The 27,683-nt window shown below is 44.3% G+C and overlaps 1 protein-coding gene and 2 pseudogenes across 2 annotated transcripts in view; 2 read left to right on the top strand and 1 right to left on the bottom strand.

Moving 5' to 3' along the window:
* The window catches only part of Foxn2 (forkhead box N2), a 52,563-nt gene extending 38,896 nt beyond the window's left edge, over positions 1 to 13,667 (bottom strand). The window contains exon 1 of one of the 2 annotated variants that reach the window (XM_028765149.1): positions 13,581 to 13,667. The gene's annotated coding sequence lies outside the window, so the exon portion shown is untranslated. Of the gene's footprint in view, positions 1 to 13,355; positions 13,433 to 13,580 lie in introns of those variants that run through there. The other variant, XM_028765151.1, reaches the window with a different exon arrangement.
* Positions 8,853 to 9,389, top strand: LOC114619246 (annotated as a pseudogene).
* Positions 13,668 to 26,777: 13,110 nt separating the features above from the next.
* LOC114619327 lies at positions 26,778 to 27,168 on the top strand (annotated as a pseudogene).
* Positions 27,169 to 27,683: the final 515 nt, after the last annotated feature.

Here is a 27,683-nt window from a genome sequence, read left to right as displayed (position 1 = left end):
TCTTTTCTTCCTCCGACCTCACACTAGCAGATATAAGTTACAGCTCAAAAATTCCTGCAGAGATAGTAAAAACGGCTATGTACTTAATCCTTTGCTGTTTTTGGGCTGAGGTGATAAGTGCCAGAAACTGCAGTTTCTGGCCTCAGGATCACAGAAGGCAGGTTAGCTACAGAAGCATAGTAACATAGGTAAGTAACCTTTTATTATACAGCAACCCTAAATATCTCGTAAGACCAAGTCTTAACCCCCCCCTCCCCACGCTCTTCTCCCTTGGCTGCCTTAAGAAAAACTGACAGGAAGGGGAAGAGGAAGAGGAGGAAGAAGCAGTAGGAGCAGCAGCAGCAGCTTCCCCACCGAAGCCAGGGCTGGGCCCCAGCACATGTCTAATACAGAGAGGGGCAAGAGAGAAACAACCAAGTTACTGATGGTGCTATGAACAGAAACAGACCAACAGCAGGCATTCCCTAGGACGCTCTAGAGGAACAATTTGTCAACAGGAGCTAAACAGGCTCCATAGTAGGTAAGGACATCCACAGTATGGCCTATAGAGCCAGGTTGTTCTAGACTGGCACCCCAATCCCACCCATCTCCCCATCCTTTCATATGGCCCTCTGCACTTGCAACCACACCACCAAAAATAAGATAGAATTTTTTAAAAAAAAAAATCTTGCTGTGGAAGCTGTAGTGAGACACAGTGTGGCACACAGTATACCTTTTGTCACACGTTTTTACTTGCAAATGTTCACTATGAGTCACTGGTCTGCTTCGAGGTCTCTGGCTTCTGCTATACTATCAATACTGGATCCTCATGGGAACAACTCTGGGATATCCCATTGTTACCCTGGGTCATGGTGATCAGCAGGAATGAGGCAGATTTTGCAGTGGAACAATAAAAGCCCTGGATCTGAGCCTGGGTGGTAGCTAAGTTGGTCAATCCACCAGCTCTCCTGCACTCACACCACCAGGGCAAACTCTCCAAAAGCTGCAGCTGACAAGGAACAGCTCACCCACACCTTTGCCACCAGGCCCAGTTCAATTGTGCTGCCAAAGACTAGGTTCAAGGCTCATGTTCCTGAGTGCTGCAACCAATGAAGGGCAGGGTAAACAATGCAGCAGTCTAGACCAGGGGCATCTGTATGGCCTTTGCTGGTAACACTGGTCTAGGACATCAACACAGACCCCAGCTGCCACAGGACTACAAACCCAGACATGGGACCTGGCAGCAGCATGTTCCTCATGGCCTCAGGAGGCAGCACAGGCCACTCAGATTAACATCCTCCCTCATTCCCCCTCCCCCCGGTTCCCCCCTCAAAGTGTGTTGGGGGGAAATCTTTTCCCCATCTCCCCTCCCTTAACAAAACAAAGACATCTACATGGTGAATATCCATCTACTTGGCCTTTGGTGGTAACTCAGGCGTCAGACCCTAGCCACAGCAGGGCCGCAAACCTAGACATTGGCAGCAGGCCAGGCCAGGACCTCACCATGGCCTCCTCCTATCTGCCTGTCCCTTCACCACCTCTGAATCTTCAGTTCCACCTTTCTCCACAGTGTATGAAGCCCTAGGATTTACCTTCTCTTGCATCTCTCCATCACACATTCACCAATAACATCAGGGTGCCTGAGTGTCTATAGGCCTCCCCTAGGCTGGCAAGACAGGAACAAGAGCTTGGATTTCTTTCTTCAGGTTGCCCAATCCAGCCAGCCAACACACCAGCTGGACTCTTAAAACTGACCCTTGGAGCTCTCTATCAGAACAGAGCCCTTAGTATATAGTGTTGGAAAGGAAAATAACACTGAGCAGAAGGAGGTCAAGCAAAGAACAGTCTAGAAAGTAATGACAGGAATAAGCCATACATGGTGGCACACGCCTGTATTCCCAGCACTGAGCCTGAGGCAGAAAAATTGTGAGTTCAAGGCTAGCCTGGGCTACAAAGTCAGATTGCTATATTAAAAAAAAAACCTGGGAGCTGCATTTGCAGCATGTGAGAGGCAGAGGAAGACAGATCTCTGTGACTTTTGAGTCCAGCCGAGTCTACATGGGGATTTAAGGCCAGCCAAGGTTACACAGTGAAACTATCTCTAAATTTTGTACCTAAAAATCTTAGAAACTAACCTGTATAATCTTTAATAATACATAAACAGAACTCCATGAAATTAAAACTATTAAAGGCACCTCCTAGAAATTTAGAAAAGTTTCATATTTTAAAAATAGCTAAGCCGGGTGGTGGTGGCACACGCCTTTAATCCCAGCACTTGGGAGGCAGAGGCAGGCGGATTTCTGAGTTCGAGGCCAGCCTGGTCTACAGAGTGAGTTCCAGGACACCCAGGACTACACAGAGAAACCCTGTCTCCAAAAAAAAAAAAAAAGGCTAAAATACTGATAATTCTATAAAAAGTTACAATTTAAACAGAGGAAACTTAGATCCTTTTAGATAATAAAACATACTTGAAAAAGACACTCAGGGCACTGGCTTGATACAGTACCCATAAGTCCCAGCACTAAGAAGGCAATGGCAGAAGACTGGCTGAAAATTCTGGGCCAGTTAGAGCAAGAGTGAAACTGTCTCAAAAAGAAAAACAATCAACCAACCAAACAAACAAAGAGGGCCTGGAAAGACAGCTTGGTGGTTAAGAGCCCTGGTGCTCTTGCAGAGCGAGGTTCAATTTCCAGTACCAGTATGTGGTCCACAACCATCTGTAACTCTAGTCCCAGGGATCCAATGCCCTCTTCTGGCTTCCTTGGGCAATACACATAAAATAAATGAGCCATTTCAAAACGGACTTAATAAAAAACAAAACAAAACAAAACAAAACCTCATACAAGCCATAAAAGAAAAAGAAAAATACCAGAAGCAGAAAAGAATCAGAGAAATTAGAGGAGCATGAAAATCAAGTGACAGTGGCTATATATGACTATGCCCTGAAGGCAAAGTCACAAGTGAGCCAGCTGCAAGAGTGTGAGAGCTGGAGAGCTGGCCCAGCCCCTTGCAGGCTGCAGTACTTGGAAAAGTGGGCCCTGAGCCTTTACTGGGCAGCTCAATAGAGCTGTCTGGAGGCAGGGGATGCTGGTGAGCCCAACCATAGGGCATAAGAACAGAAGAGCTGACCCTGCGTCCAATAGATGGCAGCATTATGTGGCCTAGCTGGAGCAGTACTGGAGAACTTGCCCTGTGGCAAATAAGGGAGAGCTGGTGCACTGACTACCCAGGTAACTGAGCTCTGTTTGTAGTGACTCAGTAGAGAAAAATCACACCAAAACCATCCTGGTGGTGTTCTGGTGACTTCTTGCTGCTTCAGCTGACACAGACTCATGTGGAGTTTTGCTAAGACTCACATGCTAAGGCAAGACCTGTGGAGGACACGTGATGTTTGAAGGGAGTATAGGTACGATTCAGCGGACAGTGATGGAGGCTTGCATAGCTAGCTTTGCAAGGCTTTCGAATCTTCCCTAATCTTCACTTTGTTGAGAGAGGCACAGCAAAGAACTTCTCCAGACATCCCTGTTGCTGACTCAATTCCAATTCAGAGGACGCCTGGCTGTTTCTGCTGGGTTGTACCACTGTTGCTGATTCATGTCTGCTATCCTGACACTACTGAACTGGACTGCTGGCATATCCATCAAGTGCAGCTGCTCAGTTCTGTGAACTGAACTGCTGAATTCTTGACAATGTCTGGCACACAGTGTGATGAGTTAAGTCTGTAGTACTTACTTGCTGTTCCCCCACTTTAAATTTATCTGACCTTTATTCTTAGACCAAAGTACAACCAACACTTAAAAAATGTTAAAATGTAACTTTTTAAAGATATTCTAGAGCTGCCAATAACATTTATTTTTGAGGCATAAACAGATAATCCCAAAAAACAATAATTCAACTAGCATTACAAGTGAGGTACTTCAGTTTAGTTGAAAGGACACACAGTTACAGACAACATATTTAGTAAATGCTATGAGAAAGGCACAAAGCATTGTGGGTTCAGAAGGACAGGGTAACTCACCTGCTCTGCTGCATTATCATTCTAACTACTGAGGCTCTTCTCAGATTCCTCTAATCCATCCCCTCCCCACCCCAGAGTAGAGCCTTGCTAAATGGCTAAGATATTTGTAAATATATTTTGAGTCTGAGTCTTATTTCTATGAACATGAGGATAAAAGGCAGAACCAAGCCTAACTTCTACACACACACACACACACACACACACACACACACTCCCCAGGTATGTAATAACAGCACTTGAAGAACAAAACCGAGCCGGGCAGTGGTGGCGCACGACTTTAATCCCAGCACTTGGGAGGCAGAGGCAGGAGGATTTCTGAGTTCGAGGCTAGCCTGGTCTACAGAGTGAGTTCCAGGACAGCCAGGGCTATACAGAGAAACCCTGTCTCAAAAAACCAAAAAAAAAAAAAGAATAATAATAATTATAAGAAGAAGAAGAAGAAGAACAACAACAACAACAACAACAAAACCTTAAGGTCATCTTTCCCTGCATAGCTAGTTCATGGCCAGGCACCCTGCCTCAAAAACAGAGTCAGAGAGGGAGAAGTGTGGGTAGGCAGATAGACATTAGGATATAAGTCAATGTAGACAAGATGTAATGTATTCACTTGTTATGCTCTAGCAAACCCTATTAACATTTAGTGAGGAAACATCTAAAAAATAATTATAGCAGAATGTCATGCTAGGTAACTGCACAGTAAGATCTGGACTCAAGCAAACCCACTCAGAGTCTGACAGATGACTGAACCTGACTGGGTCCCAGGCAACAGCACCCATTGTTTAATTCACAGTAACAAAAAAAGTAGTGGAGTTCCTGCCAGTGTAGGCATCTGAATAACAGTTTCTCTATCAGGCATTCTTTACTGCTCCTGCTTGGAACAGATCAATATACAACCCATTTCCTTAAAAAACTTCAGATTACAATACAAAGAACATAGATTTTTACTATGACAGATTGGTATTCAAAACTCAGCCAGCACTACATTTACATAATTTCTCATTATTTGTTTCTTATGTATAAAAATACAATATTCCATGCAGGGCTGTTGCTGAGAATTACATACTCATATGTCTAGTAGCATAAAGCATGCTAGGATTCAACAGAAAAGAAGAGGTAGCAATTATTGATAAGATTATTAATAAATGTTCAATCAGTACAAAAGAAAGGAGTATTCAGATTGGGGTGATGGCTCAGCGGTTAAGACCTCATAATACTCTTCCAGAGTATATGAATTCAATTCCCTGTGCCCACGTCAGGTGGAATCCATACTTTGATGGGGGAGGCAGGGTATCATTCAATTAAACTTTTAAGGATGAGGATGCTGGACAAAGCCACAGTACAGCAAAATCTTAATGTAAAAGAAACCTTTTCCCATTTCTCTTTGTATTTCTTCTTTAAACATAAACCACAAGGGCATGTTTTTTATCAGTTTCTTAAATCCTTTACCTCTAAGGTTATGTATAAAACTCAAAGTAACTATAATAGCAACCCATGGTAATACACACCTTTAATCCTAGTACTTAGGAGATAGAGGCAGGGCAACATAGTAAAACACTGTCTCAAAAACAAAACAACAAAAATCGCTATTAGTACCACATCATTGAAGAATCTAATATTAGACTCTGTTCAGTGAATCCAGAAATTAAGAGTATTTCTACAAATTAGAAAAAAATTTCAAAGCTGGATGTAATGCTACATATCTGTGATCCTAAGATTCAGAAGGCTGAAGCAGAAGAATCAATAGTTTGAGACCAGTCAGCAAGATCTTATCTGAAAAATAAAAAAGAGAGGGCAGCAAGATGACTTAGCAGGTGAAAGGACCTGTCATATCCTTGTAACTTGTTGATTCTTGAAAACCAACTCTCACAAGTGTCCTGACCTCTACCTGTGCATGTGCCCTGGTCTTTTCCCAATGTGTTTTCCTATACATATATTTCCATACATCACTTTCAATTCAAAGCATTTCTCAAACAAATAAAACAGACTTCTGGTGCCAAAAAAAAAAAAAAACTATATGTGTATTATCAAGAAAGAACTATCAGAAAGGCAAAGAGTGGCTGGAGAGATGGGTCAGTGGTTAGGAGTATTTGCTAATCTTGCATGAGTGGGGTTCAATTCCCAGCATCCATATTGGGCACCTCACAACTACCTGTAACTCCCAAGTACAGGTGTTCTGACACCCTTTTCTAAGTTTCCTTAGGTGCTTGCACACATGTGATCTGCACACATTACACTCAGTTACACACATACACATAAAATTCAAATTTTTTAAAAGGCATGAAAATTCTTTATACCTGAAAACTCTAGCCTAGTATGGTGCCTCACACCTGTAATCCCAGGACTCAGGATATAGAGGCAAGAGCATCAGGACCTTAGGGTAGGCCTCAGCTACACAAAAGGCTTTGAGACAGACAGACAGACAGACAGACAGACACACACACACACACACACACACACACCCCAAAGCTATGAAGCTAGATGACAACAAATTAAATTATTCTGGTAATTTATCAAAATATAACTACTTGGGAAGAATGAAAATCTGTGTTGACAACAAAAGGACAAGCTATTTTTATGGTACACATACTAAAGTTGTATGACAGTAGCTTACAAATGGCTACTTAAAGAGCTTTATTTAGACTTTTAGGGCTTTGGTAACTTTGTATGTATAAATGCTAACAAAATCAAAAGACACAGTAAGGCAATAAATTCTACTTATTATGATTATACTAGACATACCTTCTGGGGTATAAAAATGTCTCTCTTGCTCACAACTCCACTCTTAGCACCTAAGTACAATAAATGCTCAAAAGAATTTGCCCAGGTTTTTTGTTTGTTTGTTTATGTAATAGAAAATTAGGTAGGGAAATTTAAAAAAAAAGCTATCAAAATTGAGTCAAGACCAGTGAGCATGGGCAATACTTAGTACTTTGCTTCCAAAGTATATCTGGTGTGGAGGAGTAGGTAAGGTATGTAAAATCAGTAAAGCAAAGATCATGCTCAATGATGGCTATCCATTTCATAGTATGTCAGCATGTACTATATATATTATACAGGTACTTTACCTGTTTTCTTGTACTATATACCCATAAGCCAAGTCTCATCATGAGAAATACATCAGGTATGTCTCAATTCAAGGACAGTCTATAAAATTTCTGACTAGGTCTTAAAGCTTTCATATCATCAAAGGTAACTCTAAAAACTAGTTGTGGAATAAAAAGAAGCATTAGAGAAAAATCAGGGAAATCTGAATGACTTGTCTAATTAACAGTAATATAGGAATCTTGATTCCTTAATTGTGTGACAATGTACCAGAGTATGTAAGAAGCTAATCAGAGAAACTGGGCAAGATTTTGCATGTTTTCTGCAAATGCAAACTATTCTAAAATAAAGTTTAAATAAAAACTAATTGAGGATAAATGTTCTTTTGTCTCTTGTGGGGCAAGTCAGTGACAGCATTCTATTGTTGTAGGACTAAAAGTATCAGGAACTTAACACCAAAGGAATGATGAAGTCTCCAGTATTCATTACAAACCTCCCTGTCACCATAGCTAATGCTTATTACATTCTAGTTTCCGAAGCAACACTCTTAGTTCACAATACTAACTACTAGCTCTTAAGACAATTCATAACACTGTCACCTCTGGGGGCCACTCCTAGAGGTCACATTCACTCTGCCACCTCCCATTCATCTACACACAGCTGACTAAGCTCAGCATCCTGACTAACACCAGCCCTAACTTCATCCCATCATTACTTGTCCTTCAGTGGTACTCATTTGAGTTCCTCTCAGTTCCTCTGAGTGCTGGACCACACTGAGTCAAATGAGTCTTCCTCAAAAGAGCATTACTTCATTCTCCAACTCATTCTGAAGGAAATGAGACCATATTTAAATTCAGAAGTAGTTCTTCTCTTTCTACCTTTACTTGTAAGTACAGATCTTTCTATTCAACTTGACCTGACACCATAAATCTTATTTTTTCTTTATTCAGACGAGGCAGAGTGTATATATCTAGCAATTTTGTTTTGTTTTGTTTTGAGACAGGGTTTCTCTGTGTAGCCCTGGCTGTCCTGGAACTCACTCTGTAGACCAGGCTAGCCTCGAACTCAGAAATCCTCCTGCCTCTGCCTCCCAAGTGCTGGGATTAAAGGCATGCACCATCACTGCCCAGCGAGAGTATATATCTAAAATAAGGCTCTAAGGGCATCTTGCTGGCAGATACATATAGTCTATGTATCTTGCTGGTCAGATATATATTTATTTAGGGCAATAAAACCTAAAAGATAACAAAACATGAAGGGATTACTCTTGTCTAACACCACTGCTCTTTTGATAGAACTTACTTGGCACACAGTATTCAATATTTTTTTTTATTTTGATCAATCAAACAGGCAGCAGAGAACGCTACAGCCTGAAAGAATTATATGTTGTTATAAAAGGAAAAGAATTTATGGTTGAAAGTAAATAAGGATCTAGAAGTCTGTGATTCCAAGGCTCACAGCACAATCAGTATTTCAGCCAGGCCTTAAACTTGAGTGTCCAAGTGTATCTCCAACAGATAAACAGACACTGTCAATATAAATATAAACGTAGTACTATGCTGAGGTATAATAGTTAAGTTTCTGCAGAACAGTAGAAGATTAAGATGGAGAGCAGCACCTTGGAGGTCCCGTGGATCTGGGTCTTGTTTCAACAGTGTTTAGACAGAACAGACCTGGGGACTCCCACTTTACTAGCTTCCAGCTGCCTTACAAGTCTCTCAAATCGCAGCTACCAGGACCACCTCCTCGAGCCTTTGGCTCCTAAGAGCAGCCAACGCCATCTCTGCAGTTAGCCCCTTACTCCAGATCAGCAATGATCTCTCAGATGTCTGAATTAGTCCACCGAAGAGGAAGCTGCTGTGAACTGGTCAACCTGCATCTGCCAGACTCCTACACCTCCCTCTCTCTGGGCCTCTTTTTGATCGGGATGACATGGCTTTGGAGGGCATAAGCCACTTCTTCTGCAAACTGGCCAAGGAGAAGGGCACCAAACATCACCTCAAGTTGCAGAATGATCTCGAGGGCCGTGCACTCTTCCAGGATGTGCAGAAGCCCTCTCAAGATGAATGGCGTAAAACCCAGGAGGCCATGGGAGCTGCATAGGCCCTGGAGAAGAAGCTGAACCAGGCCCTCTTGGATCTGCATGTCCTGGGTTCTAACCCCACAGAGCTTCATCTCTGTGACTTCTTGGAAAAAACACTTCCTGGATGAGGAGGTGAAGCGTATCAAGAAAATGGACAACCACCTGACCAACCTCTGTAGGCTGGCAGAGACACAACCATCGCAGATTGGCATGCCCCAGGCATCTCTGGGTGAGTATCTCTTTGAGCGGGTCACTCTCCGGCACTAGGAGGCCTCTGTACCTTCCAAGGAGCTCCCTCCTCTGCTCTGCACCAGCCTGTCTCAGGACCTCACCTGAATGAACCTCTCAAGCCACTAGGTAGCTTTGTAACCACCCTGGAGTCTCTCCTATGTCTTGGACCAAGTAAAATAAAGCTTATTGAAACAGAAAAAAAAAGAAAAAGAAAAAAAGAAGATTAAGATGGAAGAAAGAAGATTGGAACCAAAGTTAACAAATTAAATTTCATATGCATGCTTAATTTAAAAGAGGGTGGGATGAGTGGTGCACGTCTTTAATCCTAGTGCTCCTGAGGCTGAGGCAGGGGCATCTGTGAGTTTGAGGCCAACCTGGTCTACAGAGAGAGTCCCAGGACAGCCAGGGGATACCAGGGCTACACAGGGCTACTTTATCTCATAAAATCAAAACTAATCAAACAAACAAAATTAATAAACTAATTATAAACGGAGGGTGGCCATTTGGGTGACATTATCTATTAGCAAGGAAGTTTTCTCATGGAAAGCAATAGCCATGCTTTTCCAAGAAACTTTTTTTTTTTTTTTTTTTGGTTTTTCAAAACAGGGTTTCTCTGTGTAGCTCTGGCTGTCCTGGAACTCACTCTGTAGACCAGGCTGGCCTCAAACTCAGAAATCCGCCTGCCTCTGCCTCCCAAGTGCCGGGATTAAAGGCGTGTGCCACCACCGCGTGGTGTTCCAAGAAACTTCTACCCACGCAAGCCTTCTACAACTTCCTTCTCCAGTTACACTTACTCTCTTAATCCTAGTTTTATCAGTTTAACTCCTGTACTGTCTCAGTTGTGTTCTACTTCTTCAACCTAAAGCCCTGAGCTCTCAAAATGATTACTAGAACTGTTTGTATTTACATAAAACCTAGTTATTAAATTACACAATCTAAACAAACAAACAAAAAAATAAACGGGACAGGGCTGGAGAGATGGCTCAGTGGTTAAGAACACCAATTGCTCTTCCAGAGGTCTGGAACTCAATTCCCAGCAACAACATGGTGGCTCACAACCATCTGTAATGGGGTCTGGTGCCTTCTTCTGGTGTGTCTGAAGAGAGCAATGGTGGAGTACTCATATGCATAAAATAAAAATTAAAATAAAAATAAAAAAAACAAAACAGGACAATAAAAAATATCATTCTTGAGTTAAAAAAAAAGAGAGGACATGAATTTGGGTGAGTACAGAGATGTGAGTGGCTCTGGGGAATTCCACTGTTATGGCAATCTTAATGAATATTATTTTAAGCCAGGCAGTGGTGACGCAAGCCTTTAAACCCGGCACTTGGGAGGCAGAGGCAGGCGGATTTCTGAGTTTGAGGCCAGCCTGGTCTACAGAGTGAGTCCCAGGACAGCCAGGGCTACACAGAGAAACCCTGTGGGGGAAAAGTGTATATATATACATATATACATATATACATATATATATATATATATATACACACACACACACACACACACACACATACACACACACACACATATATAATTTTAAAAATAACCATCCTTTTGAGCTGTTGAAACAAACAGCAACAAAACATATACAAACTAACTGTGGTGGTGTTCGCCTATAAAACCAGCTATAGGGGGACAGAGGAAGGTGGATCAGGAGTTTAAAGTTGTCCTCATCTACACAAGAGGCTGATCTTGTCAAGATCCTGTCTTGAACAATCAAAGCAATCAAAACTACAGGCAAGCCACCCATGGTGATGTACAGTACAATCCTAGCATTCAGAATGCAGAGGCAGGTGGTTCTCTGGGAACTGCAGGCCAGCTTGTCTCAAAACAACAACAGAAGATGCAGAAGCAGGAGGGTTACTCCAATTCTGAAGTCAGCCTGGACCACGGAGTGAAGGCCTTGTCAAAATACATACATACATACATACACACATACACATACACACACACACACACACACACACACACACACACACACCTGCAGTTTGAGTAGTATTTTAAAGTTTCACTTTGCTTTATATCTTATCACAAACTGTTTTCAGTCCTTCAGTCTTCCGGGTTTATGTAAATGCCTCTTCTCTTCAGCTAATTTACATTCCTCAACTATCAACTGTTCTCAGCAGTCAGTACACACTCATCTTTCAGTCTATGTAAACAGAAAGCTTTATGGCACCTCTTCAATACCTTCATTAACTTCACACAATCATTACAGAACAATCAAAATCCTGGTAAATGGAGTTGGAATGGTTTCTCCACAACTCTACAAATGTAACATGTTTCCTTCTGGTTTAACAACCAACTAAGACTAATTAATAAAAGAAATATTACAGATTAAAATTGTGGTGGCGCATGCCTTTGACCCCAGCACTTGGGAGGCTGAGGCAGGCAGATTTCTGAGTTCGAGAGTTCGAGGCTAGCCTTGTCTACAGAGTGAGTTCCAGGACAGCCAGGGCTACACAGAGAAACCCTGTCTCGAAAAACAAAACAAACAAAAAAAAATAAAATTTAATTAAAATTTAACAAATTAAAATTGCCAAAAAAATAAAAAAATGACACATGATGCATTGGTAACCTATGAGTGTAAAGACATTCTAAAACTTCACTGCTGAAAAGTTTTTTTAACTTGTATCGTTTTCTCTTTCACTTTATTATATACTATAAATAATTTCCACTTAAGATGAATTCTGCTCAAATTTGACTGCATACAAGAATAGTATTTATCCTTAAAAAGATAATTTCATTGCTAATCTATGTAAAAAGAAAAAATGAGTTTTTTCATAAACCCTAAAAACGCCAGAATGTGATCATTTCAGATTCATTAGTTAATGGTCTTGAAATTCAAACGATTTTTTTAAAGAATCGGGTAATTCTATAAAGACATCGTCCTATCGCTCTTTGATGATATCTAACACTGCTGAAATTTTAAGATGAATCATCAAAGTTGTAGCTAATGGCAAAAATGGCAATATACACTTTACCAGAATTGCAAAGGAAAGCCATTATACGATTCAGGTGAAACAGCTAGACACGATCAGTTCGGCTTTTTCCACTTCCCCATATCAGAGCACAGAACCCAAGATTATACCATTACAAAGCCCCTGCTGCGGGAGAAGCCTCAAGCCCTCTGGCCACTAGAGCACTCAATGGCACTCAGCCGGCCACGTGGCTGTCACAATCAGAAGACGGGAGACAGAGCACCAACTAACCTGGAAAGAACCGCTCGCAGCGGAGTTGTAAGTAGGGGGAAAAAAAGTGTCATTTCTCTGCACTTACGACTCCTCCCACCACCACCCAAAAGGTGAAAAAGGAAGGCTTTAAAGCAGAAACCAAGTGCAAGATGATCTCGAGAATGTGGTGTCCCAATGAAAGAGCTACCCCAACCCGCGTGAGGTGCGGGGGGAACCCAGGCATTTTGTAAGAGGGCAGCCGAAGGCGGAGTTTGGAGTGCAGACCCAGCACCTCGCACGTGGACTCCCTCCCCCTACCTTTCCCCGGGCCCGCTTCGTGCCGCCGGCTACTGCACCCGGGCCGGCACCCAAGCTCAACGCCGCGGACCACCGCGCACCCTTCCCGGCCCGGGCGCGGGCCGAGGGCAGAAGTAACCTCGGCCCCAAGGAGATGGCGAACAGGAAGTGCCCATATTGCAACAGTCAAAGTCCCAACCCCCCGGCCAGCCACGCTTGGGGGCGCCAGCCCGGGGAGCCGCGAGAGCGGGCAGGGGTAGCCACCCCACATCCGGGCCCCGCGCCCCAAGTTCACGCCGGTGGCGCGCGGCGCCTCCTGGGCACTACTTCTCGGGGCCCAGCCATTCCGCCCGGGCCGGACCGGGACTCCACGCCGCGCGCGCCCTGCTCCGATAGGAGCCCGAGCGGCGACGTGGTGTGGGCTCCCCGGGCTCTTAGAGCAACTCCCCGGTCGCAGGTTTCCGGCGAGCTCCCCCGGCTGTCCTCTGCCCACTGTGGCTCCGGCTGCGCGACGCCCCCTCCGGACGGTCATTACCTCAGGACAGACTACTAACTCCTCACGGGGCCGTGCTCGCCTCGGTTCCACACCCCCGGGAGCCCACGCTCCGCCTGAGCCGCGCGCCGGGGACACCCCCGCGCCGGGCGCCAATTCTTCACGGGACAAAAATGTCCCGGCGCGCCACGGGACAGCCGCCTCCGCGCCCCACGCCCAGCGCCGGCCGCACGCGCTGCCTCCGCGCCGCGCGACCCCGGGACTCACCGTCAGCTCGGCCGCCGCGAAGGGGAGGCGAGGGCCGGGCCGGGCCAGACACAATATGGCAGAGCACCGCAGCTGCTCCCGTGGCTCCCAGCAGCCGCCTCCGGGACACCCAGCCGTGAGCAGGCAGCGGCAGCTGCGGTGGCGGCCGCCGCAGCACCACATCCCCCTCCCGCCCGCTCGCTTCCTCCCCTCCTCCCTGCCCCGCTGCCATGGCAACGCGGCGCCAAGGCGCTTGGCCCTGCCCCTCCTTCCGTCCCGCCTCCCGCGGCCCGCCCAAGCCACCCTCCCGCCTCCTACCAGGGCGGTGGCCGCCCCTCGGGGTTGTCCTGAAGGCGGGTGGGGGAAGGTGGCGTCCGGAAGGGCGGGGCGGGCTCGGAAGGCTAGGCGAGGGACACCGAAGGACAGAGCAGAGCGAGCAGGCGGGAAAGTGAAAAGACCTCGCCTGTCTCTGGAAGGACCTATGGGAGGGCGACCGAGGCGCGACGTGGCTGCTGAGTGGACGAGCTGGCGCGGGACGCGCGAGTGTCCGCCCGCAACGCGTGTGCTGGGGCTGCTGCGACGGTCCGAACAGCCCTGGGCTTTGAAAATGTGGGGACCGGGAAGCTTTATTGAGAACAGCGTTACCTTCGTCTGATTGAAGTGCAGTGGAAACTCGTGCAGAGCCCTTTTTAGTGCGGAAAATGGGCTTTGGAATCAGATCCAAAATTGAAAAACTTAAAGATTTACTAAAGTTAAGATTTACTGTGTGAGCCGTGCGGTGGTGGCGCACGCCTTTAATCCCAGCACTTGGGAGGCAGAGGCAGGCGGATTTCTGAGTTCGAGGCCAGCCTGGTCTACAGAGTGAGTTCCAGGACAGCCAGGGGTACACAGAGAAACCCTGTCTACAAACAAACAAACAAACAAAGATTTACTGTGTGGATCTGTTTCCCAAATTAAAAAAAAAAAGACAGTAATAAAAGGCAAAACAAAAAATGTACAGAGCTCTCACTACTTGTACAATAATAAGCACTTATTGCTGGTACAGTGCTGCTAGATAAAACGGGAGTGCCCAGTTAATTCTGAATTTCAGACAAATGTAGGATAATTTTAATATTAAGGACATTCCTTTGGGTATACTTTTGGATATACTTCCTGGTTGTTTCGGGTTCTGATGAATCTGCCAACTCTACACTTTCAGGAATTCCACTTTATATATAAGGGAACTGAAGCCTAGAAGTAGCTTACCTAGCTGCTGTTCATGGTGCAGGCTTATGTATCAGTACTGGGTAGGGTGAGGCTGGAGGAGTGCCATGATTTAAATGTCACCCTGGGCTCCATATGGAGTTTCTGTCTCAAAGGGAAAACGGGGCATAGTGCCTCAATTCTGTAATCCCGGAACTTGGAAGGTGGACATAGGAGACTCAAGTGTTTAAGGCCATCTACGTAGGGAGATAAATGAGAGAGACAGAGAGAGACCGAGAGACAAAGAGAGAAGAGGAGAGAAGAGAAGGAGAATATTCCGTTGAATATCTGGAAAGAAAACTATAATTTGAGTTTACTGTTGTCATTATGAATCTAGAAATTAAATCTTTCAATTTCTACCCTTTCAGCTCCTGACGGATGTACTAATATTACTAATACAGTATTTGATATATAGAATGAACTTTATATTCTATGTAGTTCTCTTTCCCATTCATCACCGCATCTGTTTTAAACTCAAGTAGCTAAATGTTCTTCCTGAACTCTGGAAGAATCATAGAATTTGAAAGCTGGAGATAGTTCAGAGATAAATCACCCCAGGAGCCAGCCTACCACAAAATAGATAAACCCAGAAAAAGTATACACCTTGTCCAAGGTCAAGTAATGAATCTTCTACGTCTTCATCCATTAACCCTACTCTGCTGGTCCTCTGCAGTGACTGATCACACCCAGAAAGACTAGGCACATTTATACAACGTCAACCTGTAAAGCTCAAGAGTCTTAACAAATCTGTTACACTTAGTTCAAAGTCTGAGGGTTCTTGTATACCAAGAGGCTAATTTAGAGGACTTTGAACATCCACCAAGGAAAAGCTCTGATTAAAGATAATGATGATCCAGCGGGAGCAGCTTTCCCCTTGAGTTTACAAGAATAATCAGTCTAACAGAGCAGAACTTTTAACTCTTTACAAAAAAGAACCCTAGGCTTCAGATTTCTTGTGGAAATTTATTCTTTTTCCAGAATACTTCAGTTGTGTGATTCTATGCCCTGGGGAGACATGAACACATACCTACTCACCCAAATAGGGGACAAATACAAGCCATCAAAGTGCAACTTATTGAACCAATGCATTTTGTTGTGGTTTCTTACAGGAGTAAAGGGGTGGGGTGGGTGTGTTAGTGGAGGAACAGAAGTGACTCAAAGACCAACATCACCAAAGCCCATTCCAGGCTTTGGTGACACCTCATGAAAGTTGGAAACCGGGGACCCAGAGCACAACCTGCAGGTAGCTCAGCAGGTTGGAAACAGCCCTTTCTAGGCAGTTCAGTTGGTCTCTGCTTCTTCCAGGTGGTTTGACTTACCTTTGAACAGATTTTAGGCAGCTTGTTTGGTCTGATAGTACCTCCCAACAGTCCTGACTGCTTATGTATGCTTGGGCTGAGAGGAGCCTAGTTCATCTGGTCGATTTCAGGGACTTCCAGAAACCTTTGTTAGTTTATTTCCCTGTCTTACAGACTTCCCCTTGGGATGGAAGGAATGTTTCACTTCCCTTTAAAATATCTTGCATCTTAATGAGCTTTCCTCCAAAATGGACTGGTTTTATTTTGGAGGAAACAGCTATACAATAGTTTTGTTTGATTTTTGCTTTTTTTGTTTGGTTTTTCGAGACAGGGTTTCTCTGTGTAGCCCTGGCTGTCCTGGAACTCACTCTGTAGACCAGGCTAGCCTCGAACTCTTGAACTCAGAAATCCGCCTGCCTCTGCCTCCCAAGTGCTGGGATTAAAGGTGTGTGCCACCACCGCCCGGCTTACAATAGTTTTAAAGAAACCTACTCAGTGATCAGTTTACTGGAAAACAAACACATTAGAAAATGCATAGTTAGCCGGGCGGTGGTGGCACAGGCCTATAATCCCAGCACTTGGGAGGCAGAGGCAGGCGGATTTCTGAGTTGAAGGCCAGCCTGGTCTACAGAGTGAGTTCCAAGACAGCCAGGGCTATAAGAGAAACCCTTTCTTGAATAACCAAAAGATAGAGATAGAGATAGAGATAGAGATAGAGATAGAGATAGAGATATATATAGAGAGAGAGGGAGGGAGGGAGGGAGGGAGGGAGAGAGAGAGAGAGAGAGAGAGAGAGAGAGAGAGAGAGAAAGAATGCATAGTCTAAGAATAGGCAAGCATGTTCGCAAGCAATTGCAATCCAAGCACTCTGACAGAAAGGGCTGGGAGGAGCTCTCCAAGTTCCAAGTCAGCCTGTCTACATACAAGTTCCACACTAGCCTAGAATACAGAGTTCAGCCATGTCTCAAAAATAAATTGGGGTACCAAGCATGGCAGTGCATACCTTTAATCCCAGAACTTGGGAGGCAGAGACAAGCAGATCTCTATGAATTTGAGACCAGCCTGGTTTACACAGTAAGGAAAAGGGCAGCCAAAGGCTAAGTAGTGAAATCTTATCTCAAAAAAGAAAAGACAAAAAAAATGAATACAAGCTGATGTGGGAAGCTATCCTTATCACATCATTGCCATTAACAAGTCTGTGCGCATGCGCTGGAAGGTTTTCCCGCCTTGATTAATCTGACAGTTGGAACACGTCATGTGGCCTGAGGCAACAGGAGCCCATCAGAGACTGTCACGTCCCAGGCAAGCTTAGCTCTCTATATAAGGGAAGGGTTTTAGGCCCTTGGGGTCCCTCCTCGTTTGTGAAGCTTATGCTCTCCCTCTCAAGATACATTAAAGCTTATACTGCAGAAGGATCCTGAGTGTGCCGCGTCTTTCCTGCTGACGGGAGGTTGCGCGGGACAAGCTGACAAGACAGTTAGTGGTTAAGAGCACTTGGTGATCTTACACAGGATCTGGGCTCAGTTCCCAGCACCTACTCCAGTTCTAAGGGAGCTGATGTCCTCTTCTGACCTCCAAGAGCACCAGGTGCCCATAGGTGCATGTGCAGACAAGTATTCATACACATAAAATATTTCAAATAAACAATAAATGGGCCCTCATATTTAGGCTAAAGGTAGGAGAAATAAAAATGTAGATATTCATGCCTAAAATGTGTTTATCATCCCATATTGGTTATGGATTCAACAATCATTATATCAAGGAGAAATAATTATAAAAGTTTTGATTAAGTGATGTAGACATAATGACTTTTAGCTATAAGAGCCATTACTGTGTTTGAAGGAGCGTACCTGGCCGCTTCCAGGTAACTGTGGAGGTGGAGTTTAACAGGTTACTAACAGTGTTTTTGTTCATTGTTGTAGTCTAGTTCTTAGAGCAGCTTATGGTACAGAGGTACAGAGGTGTGAGCAGTAATACTTGTATAAAGGCAATAACTATCCCCAAAGACGAAATACAGTACTTCAAGGCACTGGCTCGCCACCTGGGCTAAAATGTCAGAGTTGCCAATGAAATGTTTTCAATATGCTTTATTATTGTTATTATTATTTCTTATTTGTTGAATAAATAGGTCTTGAATAGGTGAACTCTCTATGTAGCTAAGATGACTTTGATCCTCCTGCCTCCACCTCCAAAGTACTAGGATTACAGGTGTGTACCACCTTGCCCAACCTCAGTCATCTTCCTCCTCCTCCTCCTCTTCCCTCCTCCTCCTCCTCTTCTTTTTGGTTTTTCAAGACAGGGTCTCTTTGCATATCCCTGGCTGTCCTGGAACTCTGCAGCCCAGGCTTTCCTGGAATGAAGAACACCACCTGCCTCTGCCTCCCGGGTGCTGGGATCAAAGGTGGGTCCCACTGCTACCATTTCATTCTACCTAGGAGCAATCACGGCTATCAAATCAAATTCGCTAAACCCCAATATTAACAGGAATTTAGAGCAACCCACAAGTTGAGAAATAGGAACTTAAAAATGAAACAAAAATATTAGCTTAAAGGCAGAAGAGAGCTTAAAACTCTAGGAATTACTTCCCAGGAATTACATTATCTGAGGAGTAATGGAAGCACACAGTCTCTCAGCTCCTTCTCCAGCACCACTTCTGCCTGGGCGCTCCATGCTTCCCACCATGATGATAACAGACTGCACCTCTGAACCTGTAAGCCAGCCCCAATTAGATGTTGTTCCTTATAAGAGTTGCCTTGGTCATGGTGTCTCTTCACAGCAATGGAAATGCTAACTAAGACACACTATCTCGCCAGGCAGTGGTGGCGCACGCCTTTAATCCCAGCACTTGGGAGGCAGAGGCACAGAGGCAGGCAGATTTCTGAGTTCGAGGCCAGCCTGGTCTACAGAGTGAATTCCAGGACAGCCTGGGCTATAAAGAGAAACCCTGTCTCGAAAGAAAAAAAAAAAAAAAGACACTATCTCAAGGGAACATATAGAGGAAACATCTGATTCTCTTCTGGTCTCTTCACCATGTGTACACCACACAAACTACACATTGTACACACAGACATCACACACACCACATACCCCTCCCACATTACACATACAACATACTCACACGTATCATACTTACACATATATATATACTCCACATATACCATACACACCAACACCATATCCAACACCATATATACAGCAACACACTCTACGTATACAAATATACCACACACTCCATCATATACACACCCTGTACACATATACACAGATTCTACATACACACACACCACATATACGCACACCACACAACTCTCTCTGTCTCTCTGTCTCTCTGTCTCTCTCTCTCTCTCTCTCTCTCTCACACACACACACACACACACACACTAGCATGCAATAGTATCAAAACAAATCTCTAAACTGGGGCAGCCCTGTGAACTCTCTACAAACCTTGTACCCTGGAAGCTGGAACAGGAGGATCGAGAGTTTGAGACCAGCTTGGTCTACAGCATAGCAAGTCTTATATTTAAAAAAAAAATCCAGAAGTAAAGGAAAAGAGAGGGGCAGAAAGCAAATGTGTATAGCTGTGTTAGTGTAAAATTAAGCACATTCAGAGACAGCCGAGGACCCAAGCTGACTCTCGCTTGAGGAGCCCATGCCAACGCTTGGATGTGTGTCACCTCTTTCACTGTGTGAGGGCCTGGGGTGCACAGAGAACAGAAATGGGCATTGGAACCCTGGAACTGGAGTTACAGACAGCTGTGTACAACCTGGCAGGTGCTGAGAATCAAACACGGGTCCTCTAGAAGAGCAGCAAGTGTGTCAACCACCGAACCATCCCTCCAACCCTGCCTTGATTTCTTCTATCCATTTTTTTCTCCTCATCTTCATGCTTAAGCATATACAAAGATATAAAAAATAGCTTTTAATGACATCTCCAACTATGCTCTTAAAGAAACAAAAGAGAGAGAAAAAGAAAGAACCACTGGAAACAAACGAGCTAGGGGTAGAGAGTGGGGGTAGGGATATGAAATAGAAGAGAGAAAGGAACCTAGCAAAACCCAATGCAGCATATTCATGGCTGTTTACAGCAGAGGACTACCAGTCATTTGGAAAGTCGGATAGAAAAGCTTGCTCAAGCTATCTAGTGGCAAGAAACAGTCACGCAAGCCAACTGGCTCCTTAAGAGATATCTGATACAAAAATAGGCAGGGATTATGTGAGAGCTGGCCCTAGGAAGCTCAGCTAGCGGTGCAAGAACTTACCTCTCTTTTCTCTCTCCTCAGCAGGTTAGCCTTGACATTTCTTTGTGAGCTTGCTTCGCTCTTGTGGATGGGTCTCTGCTCACTTATCCATGTGGCCTAATAAAACTACCCCAAATAGCGGCATCCACATTCCATGTCTACCCGGTTTGCCTAGCTAGATTGCTGAGAGATCAGCAGTCTCAAGGACTGGCTCTCAAGGACCACCAGGAATTGTAATTAGACAGCTGTAGCATCTAAGCACTTACATATGGGGCTCAGCAAACTATTGCCCTAATAGCTAAATCCTGCCTGTTTAATTAAGTTAAAAATGTTGTTCATTCTTCGATTTGCTTTGGGGTGGGGGAGAGGACACATATGTCACAGCACAAGTATAGAAGTGAGGGAACAACTTGTAAGTCCAAGAAGAAAGAGTCAGCTCTCTCCTTCAATGACCTGAGTCCCAAGGACCAAACTCAGGTCAGCAGGCTCCTCAGCAAGCGCCTTTATGCACGGAGCCATCTTCCTGGCCTGTAAATGAAACGTCAGTGGTTCATCTCTGTGCATATATATCTGCCTGTTGCCCAAGGGTACTTCTACATTACAGCACAAGAGCTGGGTAATCGCAACAGAGAAACTACAGACTGAAAGGGAAACCTAGACCTTTACAGTACAAACTGGCTGAGGCCTGCCTTAAGGCAGTCAGATGTAGAAATATGAATGTGTGGAAAGACTCAGGGGCAAGTCAGTTTGGGCAATCTCAGCTCTGAGGGTTGGAAAAGGCTGCTGAGAAAGTATTCTGAGAATGGAGCTGTTTGAAAGTTCTAACATGGGAAAGACAATGGTCAGTCTCAAGGATGAGCTGAACACTTTAAGCAAAGGGTACAGGGGTGTGATGTGGAACAGTCCATTAAGAGGCTAATTTAGGGGAGCCTGCCACTCTAGACACCTTTGAATAATTCATTCATAGCAAATTTTGTGAATCCTCTGTAGTTGGTTCTTGCCAAGATGAACTGGCCAAGGTATAAGGTTTGTGATATGTGAGGCCTTCTTAAATGCCCAAAAGTTTAAACATTACTTAGAGAGACAGATATGCAAACAGAATGAGACAGACAGATGCTAAGTTGCCTGAAACTTCAGGCTGGGAAAATACAGTGAAGTCTAGAATTTGTTGTTTTGGTTGACATAAAATTATTGTGGGGAAATTATTTCATTAAAATGTCTGTTTAGGGGACTGGAGAGAGAACTAACTGCAACTCCACTCCAAGGGCATCTAATGGCTCATGCATGCATACATATATGTACACACATACATACAAATATGCATACACACAATTTAAAAGTCTACAAGGCTGGATGTGGTGGCTCATGGTCTTAGCACTCAGGAGCTACAGAGGGAAACTTTGGGTTTGGGTCTAGCCCAGGTTACAAAAGTCTGTTGAGTCAATAGAAATGATGAATTCTAAGAATCTTAGAAAACCTTCTGTTCTTGATATTCAAAGTTGGTTGAGAACAGTCAGCTGCTTTGGCACCATGGAGTGTTCTGGAAATGTAAAATCTTAGGTCCTACCCCAAACCACTGAGTAAAAATCTCCATTAAAAAAAAAAAAATCCAGCCAGGCAATAGTGGCACACATGTCTTTAATCCCAGCACTCAGAGGCAGAAGCAAGCAGATCTCTGTGAGTTTGAGGCCAGCCTGGTCTACAGAGCAGGACAGCCATATAGTTTGTTTGTCTGGAAAAAAAAAACAACAATAATAATAAAAAACTCATGGGTAATTCTGTAACAGTAGAAAAGAATCAATACTATAAAAATACATTTGTCTCTAGGGGACAAAGGCATGCATGTCAAAGGCACCTGTGGAAGTCAGAGGACAACTTGTGGAAGCCAATTCTTTCCTCTGCCATGTGGGCTCCAGGGAGGACTGGACTCTGGTAGTCAGTTTCAGTGGCTAGTACCTTCACTAGCTGAGCCATCCCACACAGTACTTTAATGAGTCAGACTTTATATGGGGCCACCACAGTAGGTAGTAAGGATCTCTGCAATGGCACTTCCCAGTAGGGGACAGAAGACAGGATCAATTCCAAACAGATAGCCTGGGCAAATGGGAATACCTAACAAGATGGAGGTCAGAGGATGGAAAATTCCTAAGAGCAAACCTTAGGTGTAAGGGAGTATTCAGGCCATACTGACCCATCAGCATTCTTGCTGAAGACAGACAAGGTATCGGACAGCCATCAGCCTAGGGGACAGTGGCAGATGCAAAAGCCAAGCAGGGCAGAGGGTTCTTGCTAAACTGACTTTGTAGAGTTATTTGTTAAAATTGATTTTATGGTAATGAATGAGATTGGGGAAAAGTGTATAAGCTTGTCTACAGCTGGCCAAGCAGAGAGCCTTTGTGATTCCAAAGATACCAAAACATAAGCAGCCCTGGGGTGTACAGTGGTTTTGGTTCTGAATGGAAGTTGTTTTGATTCATGTTCTTTGAATGAGTTTTTTTTTTTCTTTTTCTTTCCTAAAATTGTTTTTCTTTTTAAGTGAAATCTTGCATGGAACCCAACTCTAAATTGATAGCGTAGGTTTGCCATGATGAAAACAGGAGCACATTGTAGAGAGAGAAAGCCCATTGAGTTTCCACAAGTGTTCCTCCGTGAACACAGTTTGGAGACTGTAACGCAAGGAGCAAAGCTAATATAAACAATGTTCAGATCCCTGGCGTTAAGTTAGAGTACTTGCTTAGGGTACTGCAGATGTTGGTTTCAGTCATTTCAGAGATTAAAAAGAAAACAGAAAACATTTTGGGTCCAGGCGATCACCCTCCTGGGCCCTCTTCTGCTTCATTTTACTGAGTCTGTTCACCACGGTGAACTCCTGCTGGTGACAGGATAGGCCCCGCCTTGAGGCAGCTGGGATAGTTTCACACTGAATAGTTTGTTTATTGTTGCTGGGTGTGTGTGCGCGCGAGCGTGTGTCCACGAGGAGGTCAGAGAACAACCTAGTGGAGCTGGCTTATTTCTTCCACCCTCATGTGAGCCCCTGGAGATAGAACTTGAGTTGTTAGGCTTACACCAAACGGTAGGAAACACTTTTACGTACTCACCAACCACCTCACCAACCCTTAGACCCCACGCACGCCCAGGCTCTTTTATCCGCTGGACCATCTCACCAACCCTTCTCAATGCTTCTCCCACTTTTATCCACTGAGCCAGCTCTCTGGACCTTCTCCTATCCCTTCCAGTCCACCCTTTTAAAAAAATTTTTTGAGACTCTAACCCAAGCTGACTTAGAATTCACTATGTAGCCCCAGCTAGCTTCAAATCCCCAGTAATCCACTGACTCACCCTCCCAGGTGCTGGGTTTACTGGCAAGAGTTGCCCTACATCGATAAATTTCTTTTTTTTAAAAAAAAATTATGTTTTTAAAAAGGTAACCTCAGCATTTAGGACAGGCAATCAGGAGGCTTGGAGTTCAAGGGCATTTTCTAAGTAGCAAGTTAAAGGCCAGCCTAGCCTATGTGGGACCTTGTCTCAAAGAACCCAAACAGGAACATGCAGCAGGCAAACATGCCTGATTGACAACCTGAGCTCAATCCCCAAAATCCACACAGCGGACGAACCTGACTCTTGCAAACTGTCCTCTCATCTCTACATTTGCTGCTTGGTCCCAGAAAAGAAAAAGGAAAACAAAACAATATAGTTGATGAATAACAAAAGAGGCAAACCCGGGCTGGGGCTGCAGTAGGTAGAATAGGGGTGTTTGTTTGTTTGTTTTTGTCTTGCATATGTACACAGTTCCACCCCCAGCACTGCATAAACCTGGCATGGTGGCATATGCCTGGAATCTCAGCACTTGGGAAGTAGAGGCAAGAGAATTAGAAATTCAAAGTCATCCTTGGCTACACAATAAGGTGAAGGTCAGACTCTGCTACATGACACCTCAAAAAATAAAAAAAATAAAATAAAATAAACCCACAAAACCAGACACACATATTTAGGCCGGGCAATGATTATTAAAGGGATTTTCTATTATGTTATATTATCTATTAAGTTATATAATCGCTTGTAAACTTTTACTTTTCCTTAGTGTGCAGGCAGAAACCCCTGGGTAGTAAGGGCGGGGCCCAAGGTGGATCACAAGCTAGTCATGTAACACACGTGACCTCTCCCTTGAATGGATGATGAGTAACTCCCTCACAGCGCTGATTGAACACGGCCAAGCTTTATGGACTCCTTACTGGCTAGGCCTGCGATTCTCTCCTAACATGAACAATCTTCATACCGGCTACCTCCACCTTGTTCCTACCATTAAAACCCATGAAAGACCACTTAGCAGGGCGGCCTACTGCTGCTCCTCTCTTGGAGCCCAGCCTTCTTTCTTGCCTTTCTTTAATGGTCTCCATCAGTCCTTCTCAATCTTTGCTTTTCATTATTCTTCTTGGGCATGAGACAAGGAACCTGGAAGTCTCCAGTTAGAGACTGTGCCCACCTGGCGCTCTAGCTCCCAGAGGTTAGCCCACCAAGAGCCAGGAAAAGCTCCAAGGCACTCGGACAGTCCACATCAGTGTTCGTGCAGCTTCCGGAGCGAGGATTTTCCAGTAACCAGGGGCAACCGGTATACTGATCTTGATTGTGAGCTAGCCTTAAAGCTGTGGTCACTACTGTCCCTTCTAACCAACCTCCCCCGACCCCTGTTCCTCTTTTCCTTACCTATTAGTACGTCTAGAGTCTGAGCTTTGCTTTCCAGCCCAGCTGTAGTACCCTGGTCAAGGCCACTCTGAACAGAATAATTTAAATAACTCTATATAGACTTGTTCCTGGAGGCCTTTTCCCTTGGCTAGTGTCTGTTTTCTTGTTGTTTTCAGATAGGGACTCACTATGTAACCCTGGCTTGCCAGGAACTCACTGTATAGACTAGACTAGCCCCAAAGTCAGAGACCTGCCTGCCTTTGTTTCCCAAGTCCTGGGATTAAAGGGGTGCACCAGCAGTATTGTAGCAATGTGGCAGCTGAAGTGCACTTCTAAAATCTGTCACTTCATGACACCCCTCACCTCAAACTCCTCAGTGGTTTGTCATTTTGCTCAGGAAAAAAAAAAGCCAGAATATTAATGCTAGTCAACATAGCCTTACATGGTCTCACTCCTATCCCCTAACCCCTACTCCTTTTTCTTAAAAACAACATATTCTATATATGTGTGTTATGCACACATACATATACTCTGCTCCCAGGACTTTGCTCTCAGCTTAGAATGTCCTTGCCCAAGAAACCCTCTTAGCTACCGGTCTTATCTCCGTTAAAGTCTTTGCTCAAGTATTGCTTTCTCAGTGAGCCTTGCCTTGGCCTCCTTATCTGAAAGTACACACCCCTGCCCCAGCCCAGCATTCCCAGCCCTCCCCCAAGGCATCACTAGATGGCTTACTCATTACACACTGGATCAGTCTGTCTCCTCCACTAAAACTTAATCCTGCAGGGGTAGCAGTCTTTGATTTCTTCACTGATATATTCAGCACCTCGAATGTTGGTACATAATACACATTCAACAAATATTGATGCTGACTTAATCTGTTCGATAGTTAGAATTTTGTATATATTTATTGCAGCATCTTATCTGGATAAAGACTAAGCCAAACTGACTCCCTCTGTGGGAAATTGTTGAGCCTGCCTCCCCACCCAACCCCTCTGCTGGAGCCAGAGAAAGAAAATGTGAGGTAAGCTTCAGGGTGTTCTGAGAGGTCGGTGTGGTTTATAGCCCTTCCTTGGCTCCCTTACAAAATCTCCAATAAAACTGCCATTGCTTATAAATATATGAAAGGCCCACTTTTTCTTTTGAAGGGATTTGAGTATGTTTGGTTTGTTCTTCAAGGTTGATGTCAGGCAAGAAAGAAAGCTTTACAAGCCAGATCTTATGCAAGAAAGTTTGAGGTGTCAAATTAGCTAAAAAGGACTTGTTCAGTAAGGGAGCTCTTAAAAGGGGACTTTAAAATGATAGAAACACACATTCTTTCTGGGTTGGAGATTGACCCCCGAGACATCTATCTCTTTTGAATAGATAAGGCAGAAGGAACAGAAGCCCAGAGAAGAATGCTGCTTACCAGCTTGCTTCCTGAGACTTGCTTAGCTGCCTTTCTTAAAGCCCATGCTTTCAGGCCCAGGGATGGCACATCCATAACATGCTGGACCCCTTACATCAATGGAAATTCAGAAAATGTCCCACAAGCTAATCTGATGGAGAATATTCTTCAACTGAGGTTTTCTCTTTCCAGGAAAGTCTAGATTTGCATCATATTGACAAAAATTAACCATCGCAGCTTATTTTCAGTAAAGATTTTACTTTCATTTAAGCAAATTTGTAATGGAAATGCAATTTGGAGACCCATTTTAGAAATACGATTAGACATACAAATTGTAAGGCAAACTAATGCTCTTTTACCGAGACCCGCCAACATGGGCCGCATTCGCACCAAGACTGTGAAGAAGGTGGCCAGGGTCATCATCGAAAAGTACTACACGTGTCTGGGAAATGACTTCCACACCGACAAGCGCGTGTGCGAAGAGATCGCCATTATCCCCAGCAAGAAACTTCGGAACAAGATAGCCGGCTATGTCACGCATCTGATGAAGTGGATTCAGAGAGGTCCTGTGAGAGGTATCTCTATCAAGTTGCAGGAAGAAGAGATAATTATGTTCCTGAGGTCTCAGCCCTAGACCAGGAGATCATTGAGGTAGATCCTCACACCAAGGAAATGCTGAAGCTTCTGGACTTTGGCAGTTTAACCTTCAGGTCACTCAGCCTAGAGTTGGGATGAATTTCAAAACACTACGTGGAGCTGTTTAATCTGTTATACCATATTTTCAATAAACCTGAAAAAAAAGGCAAACTAATACATTTTGAATGAAGTGATAAAGACAGACAGACAGACAAACAAAAAAGCAAACAGGATGTTGGGCATGGGTGCACGCCTACAATGCTAGTGCTTGGGAATCAGAGGCAAGGTGATCAGGAGTTTGAAGCCAGCTTCAGTTACACAGTGACTTAGAGCCCAGCCTGGGCTGCCTGAGTCCTGGTCTTAACAAACCAAGGGGGAGGGAAGAGAGAGAAACAGTGAAAGCTATTATTTCCTCCAGTTTATAAATGTATGGACTGTCAGAGAATCAATCAATCAAGAAACACCAGGAGGCATTCCCTGAGTACCTACCTCAAGCAAGGGAAGCAGCTAGGTTAACTGCAAACCTTCTCCTCCCTCCTCTTCTCTAAATCTAATCCCCCATTCTCATTCCTCAACTCTGTAGCAGACTATCCCCATTCCTAAGTGTCAACTGCTAACACCTAGAAACACATTTTACCCAGAA

This window comes from Grammomys surdaster, unplaced genomic scaffold (assembly GCF_004785775.1).
Source record: "Grammomys surdaster isolate TR1022 unplaced genomic scaffold, NIH_TR_1.0 149, whole genome shotgun sequence".
NCBI lineage: Eukaryota > Metazoa > Chordata > Mammalia > Rodentia > Muridae > Grammomys > Grammomys surdaster.
This window is presented reverse-complemented; position numbering and strand designations above follow the sequence as displayed.